Below are 6,461 nucleotides of genomic sequence, written 5' to 3' on the forward strand. Positions count from 1 at the left end.
GGAGCCCATCCACTCCTCCTCTTCAAACCTAGCCCGTGGTCCCTGGAATGAGTCTTGAGGTCCCTTCCTGCAGCCTTCACTCCTAAATGATCCGTGAATCACATTTGCAACTGGCTCTTAAGCCCTTTGCAGCCCTGGGCTGCTTTTTTGAACAAACAAGCACTTTGGATACTGTGAAACATCTTAATTTTTTTAAAATCAGAAACCGGTTATTTTTCTGTTTGGTTGCCACTCGAACCTCTTACCTAGTTGCACCCAAGAAAAGAAGGACCCTGCTTTTGATTTCTGGGTGGGGGGGGCTTCAAATCAGGATGGGAAGGGGAGGGATGGTAGGGGGCTTTTTGTGCTGGAATTTCAGACATCCCTGATGAAAAGAAACTAAACTGTGAACCCAGTAGAGAGTGATGCTCAGAGTGACGGGGTGCTGGCGAAGCTGCAAGGCAGAGTATTTATTGGCACTTGTTGGTCTGTCTCATTGCCCTGTGCCCTTTTTAATGTTTTTCTCCCCCTGTCATTGCCAATTACTGACTTTCCAAGTGGCAGGTTCTGCAGACAGGTGGGTTAGAGGGGAGCCGGGTGAGGGGGCTTGGAAGAGGGGAAGTACCTAGGGGGTTGTCCAGCTAAGGTGAGATGGAGAAACTACGGCAGTAGCCCACACATGCCTGTCGTCTCTTGACCAAGTGGATGTCTGCTTCCTACCTTTGTGAGGTCCCGAAATCTAGAGCCAGAATTTTCTGATTAATCAATAGGTGGGCCAGCCACCTGGAAGGTCTGGTGTTCGGGCCTGTCTTGAAGGACCGCCTCTAACTTCTTCCTAATTCTGGAACTTTCCATCAAGCATCACCACCATTACCCACCGCCCAGGGCTGCCTGACTGGCCAGCACTGCTCATCTGCTTTGTGTGACGTGGCCCCCCCGTTAAGTGAAGATGTTTGAGTTGTTGTTAATGAAGATCCGTGTCCGGGAGCCCCCGGGACTGTATAACGTAGTGTTGGAGAAATGTCTGTCAATAAAGGCTGAACACAGCTCTGTGGCTCAGAGGGAGGGGTGAATGGGGGTAAAAGGTGACAGCACTACTCACTAACCCCTCAGAGTGGAGACCCCATTTACATATGGGGAAACTGAGGCCCAGAGGGGCGACCCTGATCCCAGGTCTTCTGTGGCCAAGTTCCCATCACACCAGGACTTTGTCATTATTGGTAAGGTGAGCCCGGCCACCAGCCACTGTCCCTCAGTGCCAGGCTCTGGATAGACATTCACTCAGGCAGGGATGTGAACACTGCTGACTGCTCAGAAGACGAGGCTCAGAGAGGTTGGGTAGGACCCAGGGGTCCAGCGAAGAGGCAGGACTGAGTCTGTGTGTGCTGGGCTCAGAGACAGAGCTCAGCAGTGCTCCTGGGCGCTGCCTCTTTGGAGCACCCCTGAGGTTAGAGGGGGCAGCACCAGGCCCTGCACTGGTCACTGCTGTAAATGAGCCCACTTGATCCTCGTTACTACCCTAGGAAGTGTGTCTTACTAGTTATTACACCCATTTCGCAGCTGGAGAAACTGAGGCTCAGGGGATGAAAGGAGATGACTTGACACCCAAGCAAAAGGCCGTATTAATTAGGAGTCTGTGGAACTCTTAAGCCCACCCAAGAAGGGGCTTGCAGCCTCACTGGGGGGACCAGACTCACACACATATGATGATTAGCAAATAAGGAGGGGAGGGCTGATGGGACTGGGGGTGGTGTCTGGAAGTGCTAATGGAGCTCCACCTCAGTGGAGAAAAGGCAGGTGGCAGGGAGGGGGTACCTTCCTCTCCCCCGCAGCCCTCTTCCTCAGCTTGGCTCCAGGGTGGCCCTGTGACTCAGGCCTGGCCAGTGAGAGCATCACAACCCCTGAGTACCACTGCCAATTGGTTGGGGAGCATGTGACTCAGGCCATGGTGGTCACAGCCAATAAGCATCACCTGAGGGCTTTGCAGAAGCACTGAGCAACAGGGGTGCCCTTCTAGGAGGGGCTAAGCTGGGAGAATAGAGCCTGGGAGGCCGGGTCACCTCGTGGAGGGGACTGGAGAGCCCTTTCTTTTCATTTTTTTTAAAGGGCCATATCTGTGGCATATGGAAGTTCCTGGGCTTGGAGCTGCAGCCACAGCCACAGCAATGCCAGATCCAAGCCATATCTGCAATCTACCTAATGGCCAGATCTTTAACCCACTGAGCGAGGCCAGGGATTGAACCTATATCCTCATGGATACTAGTCAGGTTCTTAACTCGCTGAGCCACAACATGAATTCCATTTCTGGGGGGGAGGATGGGAGACCCCTTTCTTAAGTCTGACATCCTTCCTTACCACAGGCAAGTGGGGCCAGGTATGCAAGAGTCAAGGCAAAAATGCCAAGGTCACAGGGTCCCGGACTCTGGGCAAGAGCCCCAGTCAGTCACAGCCAGAGCGCCCCCCCACCCTCCCGCCCCGTGCAGGGAACACTGACGGGAAGAAAGCATGGTGGACAGACCAGAAGAATGAGACCCCTTATGAGGGTCTCTCTGCAGTTGGCCCATTCACAGGAGAAACTTCCTCACTGCCACCCTGTGAGCACGTGCTGCCTGCATCGTGGGTGTAAACACACACCCTGCATCATCTCCCTGAAACAGCACAACCACCCTCCCAGCCAGTGGCATGCTCCCATTTCCCAGATGGGAAAACCAAGGCTCAGATGGTGATCAGCTTTTGTCCCCCTCCATGAGACATCACGTGCCGTCTAACAACAAAAAGAGCAACACTGCCAGCTAACGCATATAGCGGGCTTGCGCCACGCTACAAACACCATGGCATAAATTATCTTATTTTTTCCTCCTACTCTCCATGATGTAAAGCTGTCCTCGCCTGTGGCAAGCAGACTGATAGCTCCCAAAGGTGACCCTATCCCAATCCCTAGCACCTGTGACTTTGTTACATGGCAAGGGAATTAAAGTCGTTAAACCACTACCCTTAAAATAGGGAGAGGGTCCTGGATTATCCAGGTGGGCTCAATATAATCACAGCCTCTTTAGACGTAAAAGAGGGAAGTCAGTGTTAGCTCTGAAGATGGAATGAAGCTTATGAAAGCCGGAAAAGGCAAGAAAGCAGATTCTTCTTAGAGTTTCTAGAAGGACCACAGTCCTGCCAGCATCCTGATTTTAGCCCAGCGAGACCCATTTTGGACGTCTGACCTGCAGAACTGTACGATAAAACATCCATGCTGTTTTAAAGCCATTAAGTGTTTGCTAATTGTTACAGCAGCCGTAGAAAACAAACACATCCCTGTCTTACAGAAGAGAAAACTTAAAGGGCAGAGAGGCTTACCTGTGACGAGCAAGGGATAGAGACAGGATTCCAACGACGTTCTGCTTTGCCATCAATGGTCCGTCTCAGAGCGCTCAGCGGATGCTATCTGCTTGCTGGTTTAAAAAGGAGCTCTCTTGTGGCACAGTGGGTTAAGGATCCAGCATTGTCACTGCAGGGATTCAGTCGCTGCTGTGGTGCAGGTTCCATCCCTGGCCCAGGAACATGCCACGGGTGCGGCCAAGAAAATAAATAAAGAAGATGAAAATAAAAAGGAGCAAAAGCTCTGAGGTTCCGGAGCTGGGATTTAACCCGGGTCTTCGGATCTCCTAGCACCATGCTGCCTGGTGTAGAGTTTGCTCCTGAAGGGCCACTGGTGGAGGTTTAGAGAACAAAGAAAATATTGAGTCAGGTGGTGCCTCTGGATGATACCGGTTGTTCCTCCTCTGCATACGGATGCTGAGACTTGACTCTCCAGAGTCATAGCCCTGAGTCCAGGGGTAGCAAGATAAAGACCAAACTCACAGCTGAAACACGGTAAACTTCACTGGCGGAAGGAAGGGAGGCTGGGCCACCAGGACAGGTCAGCTGAGTGGGCGGCGCAAGTGGGAGGCAGAGGAATTGGGAATTTAAAGGTTCGCTGGTGGGGTGTGACATCCCATCCACAATGTGTGAGGGATGCAAGTAAAAAGGTTTAATGTCTTTTGAGTTAAAAATGACTTTGGGCTCCACACAACAGCATGGCTTCTATAGGAAAAAAAAATTACACAGAAAGCAAATGCACAGAATACACCCACTAATGAGGATGTGAAAACAGAACCCTTGTGCACTGATGGTGGGGAATGCAAAAAGGCACAGCCCAAAGGAAATACTGAATGTCCCTCAAAACCTTAAAACACAGAATTGTCATGTGACGCGGCAATGGCCCCTCTGGGCATCCGCCCAAACGAAAGAAGTGAGAGCAGGGACTCGAACAGATACTTGACATCCATGTTCAGAGCAGCACTATTCACAGTAGGCAAAATGTAGAAGCAACTCAAGCGTCCATCAGTGGATGATGGATCCACAAAATGAAGTTAGAGTTCCCATCGTGGCTCAGCGGAAACGAATCTGACTAGGAACCATGAGGTTGCAGGTTCGATCCCTGCCCTTGCTCAGTGGGTTAAGGATCCGGCATTGCTGTGGGCTCTGGTGTAAGTCACAGACGTGACTCGGATCCCACATTGCTGTGGCTCTGGTGTAGGCTGGGGGCTACAGTTCCGATTCGTTCCCTAGCCTGGGTACCTCTATATGCCATGGGTGTGGCCCTAAAAAGCAAAAAAAAAAAAAAAAAAAAAAGGCAGTCTATTCACACAATGGAATATTACTAAGCCACAAAAAGGAAGAAAATTCTGACCCCTGCTACAACACAGATGAACCTTGAGGATATCATACTAAGTGAAATAAGCCATCACAAAAAGACAAATGCTGTATGATTCCACTTACATGAGAGCCCTAGAAGAGCCAAGCCCACAGAGACAGAATGCAGCCACGAGTTGCCAGGGGCTGAGGATGGGGGACTGGGGAGTTAGTGTTTAAGGGGACAGAGTTTCAGTTTGAGGTGATGCAAGTGAGGATGGATAGAGATGGTTGTTGTACAATAATGGGAATGTACTCAGTCCATTCTGAACTCTATCCTCCAAAATGGTTAAAATGGCAAATTGGATGTTGGGTATATTTTACTAAAATAAAAGATAAAATATATTTCTTCTAGTGTCTTGGCCTGTTTCCTGCACATGACGCCACTTGGAGATATGCCACCTGTGGCAGGGTAGTAGCATGGGACACAGAACATCATTGGAATTGGGCTCTTACCTCACCTTCCAGAATGGGACCATCTCTCTACCAGTATGCTGCTCTCCAAAATCCATCCTCAACTCACCAGCCAAAGGGATCTAGGAATCCCCAGGTATACATTTCACTTACAGATCCATGTTTCACATATATTGCACAAAAAGGGGAGCACAGGGGCTATGGAACCACAGAGGAAGAACTCCCAACCTACCATCCCAGAGAGTCAGGGATGTCTGCCCAGAGACGGCACCATTTGAGTTGGGTTTTGAGGGTTGAATAGGAGTCAGCCCAGCAATGGCCAGGGAGGAAGAGTGTTCCTGGTAGGAGAAACAGCCTGTGCTCACCTGTAGATGACAGTTCAGTGTGATGACAGATTCAGTAAGAGGGAGGGAGGAGCTGGGACTGGCATACGTGGTGAGAAATTCGCCCCAGGGGCACCTGGAGTAGCGAAGGGGCATCTTGGAAAGAGGATGCTTTACAGATGGTAGACTATTGGCAGAGAGCCTTGGTGGGGCTTGGCCTATCAGCTGCATGAGCAATACCCAGAAGAGGCTGAGTTTGCCCACACTGCTTGGGCCAGTGGGAGCCATAGGGAGGCAGCCTTTCCTGAACATGGGGTTCATCCAGGGATCCTTTTTTGTGGTCTGTGTGGGTGATCCTAAATCCCTTCTCTATTGTGTTCCTATTACAGTGACCTTGAAGTATGGACCTATCTCTGAAGGACACAAGACACAAAAAATACAACAGACCCTACGCATTTGTGGGTTGATGCTGCTTTAACTAGTCATGACCCTTAAGGTCCTCTTACAATTAACCACTTGGAATTTCTACCTGTTGGGGTCCCCAGATGTTAGCTCCCAAGGGTAGGAGTGCTTGCTTACAGCTGTGCCCGACACAGTGTGGGGCACATAGTACGTGCTCAGTAAATAGCTGATATAAAAAATACTTGACTGGGGTCATGGGCATGGTGAGGCTGGAGGTGCCCTCACTAGCCACACAGCTTGATGCTTCATCTCAACACAGCTCTGCTATTCTCCATGTACCCTTGACCATAGAAAAACTCAGGAAGGACTAAGAAAAAAAAGCTGATTTGAAGTGCTGATTTTTTTTTGCCTTTTTTGGGGGGGGGGGCACACCCACAGCATGTGGAAATTCCCAGGCCAGGGGTCAAATCAGAGCTGCAGCTGTTGGCCTATAGCCCAGCCACAGCAATGCCAGATCCAAGCTGCATCTGTGACCTACACTGCAGCTCGCAGCAATGCTGGATCCTGAACCCACCGAGCGAGGCCAGAGATCCAACCTGTATCCACATCCTCACGGAT

This window comes from Phacochoerus africanus, chromosome 15, assembly GCF_016906955.1.
Source record: "Phacochoerus africanus isolate WHEZ1 chromosome 15, ROS_Pafr_v1, whole genome shotgun sequence".
NCBI classification, from domain to species: Eukaryota; Metazoa; Chordata; class Mammalia; order Artiodactyla; family Suidae; genus Phacochoerus; species Phacochoerus africanus.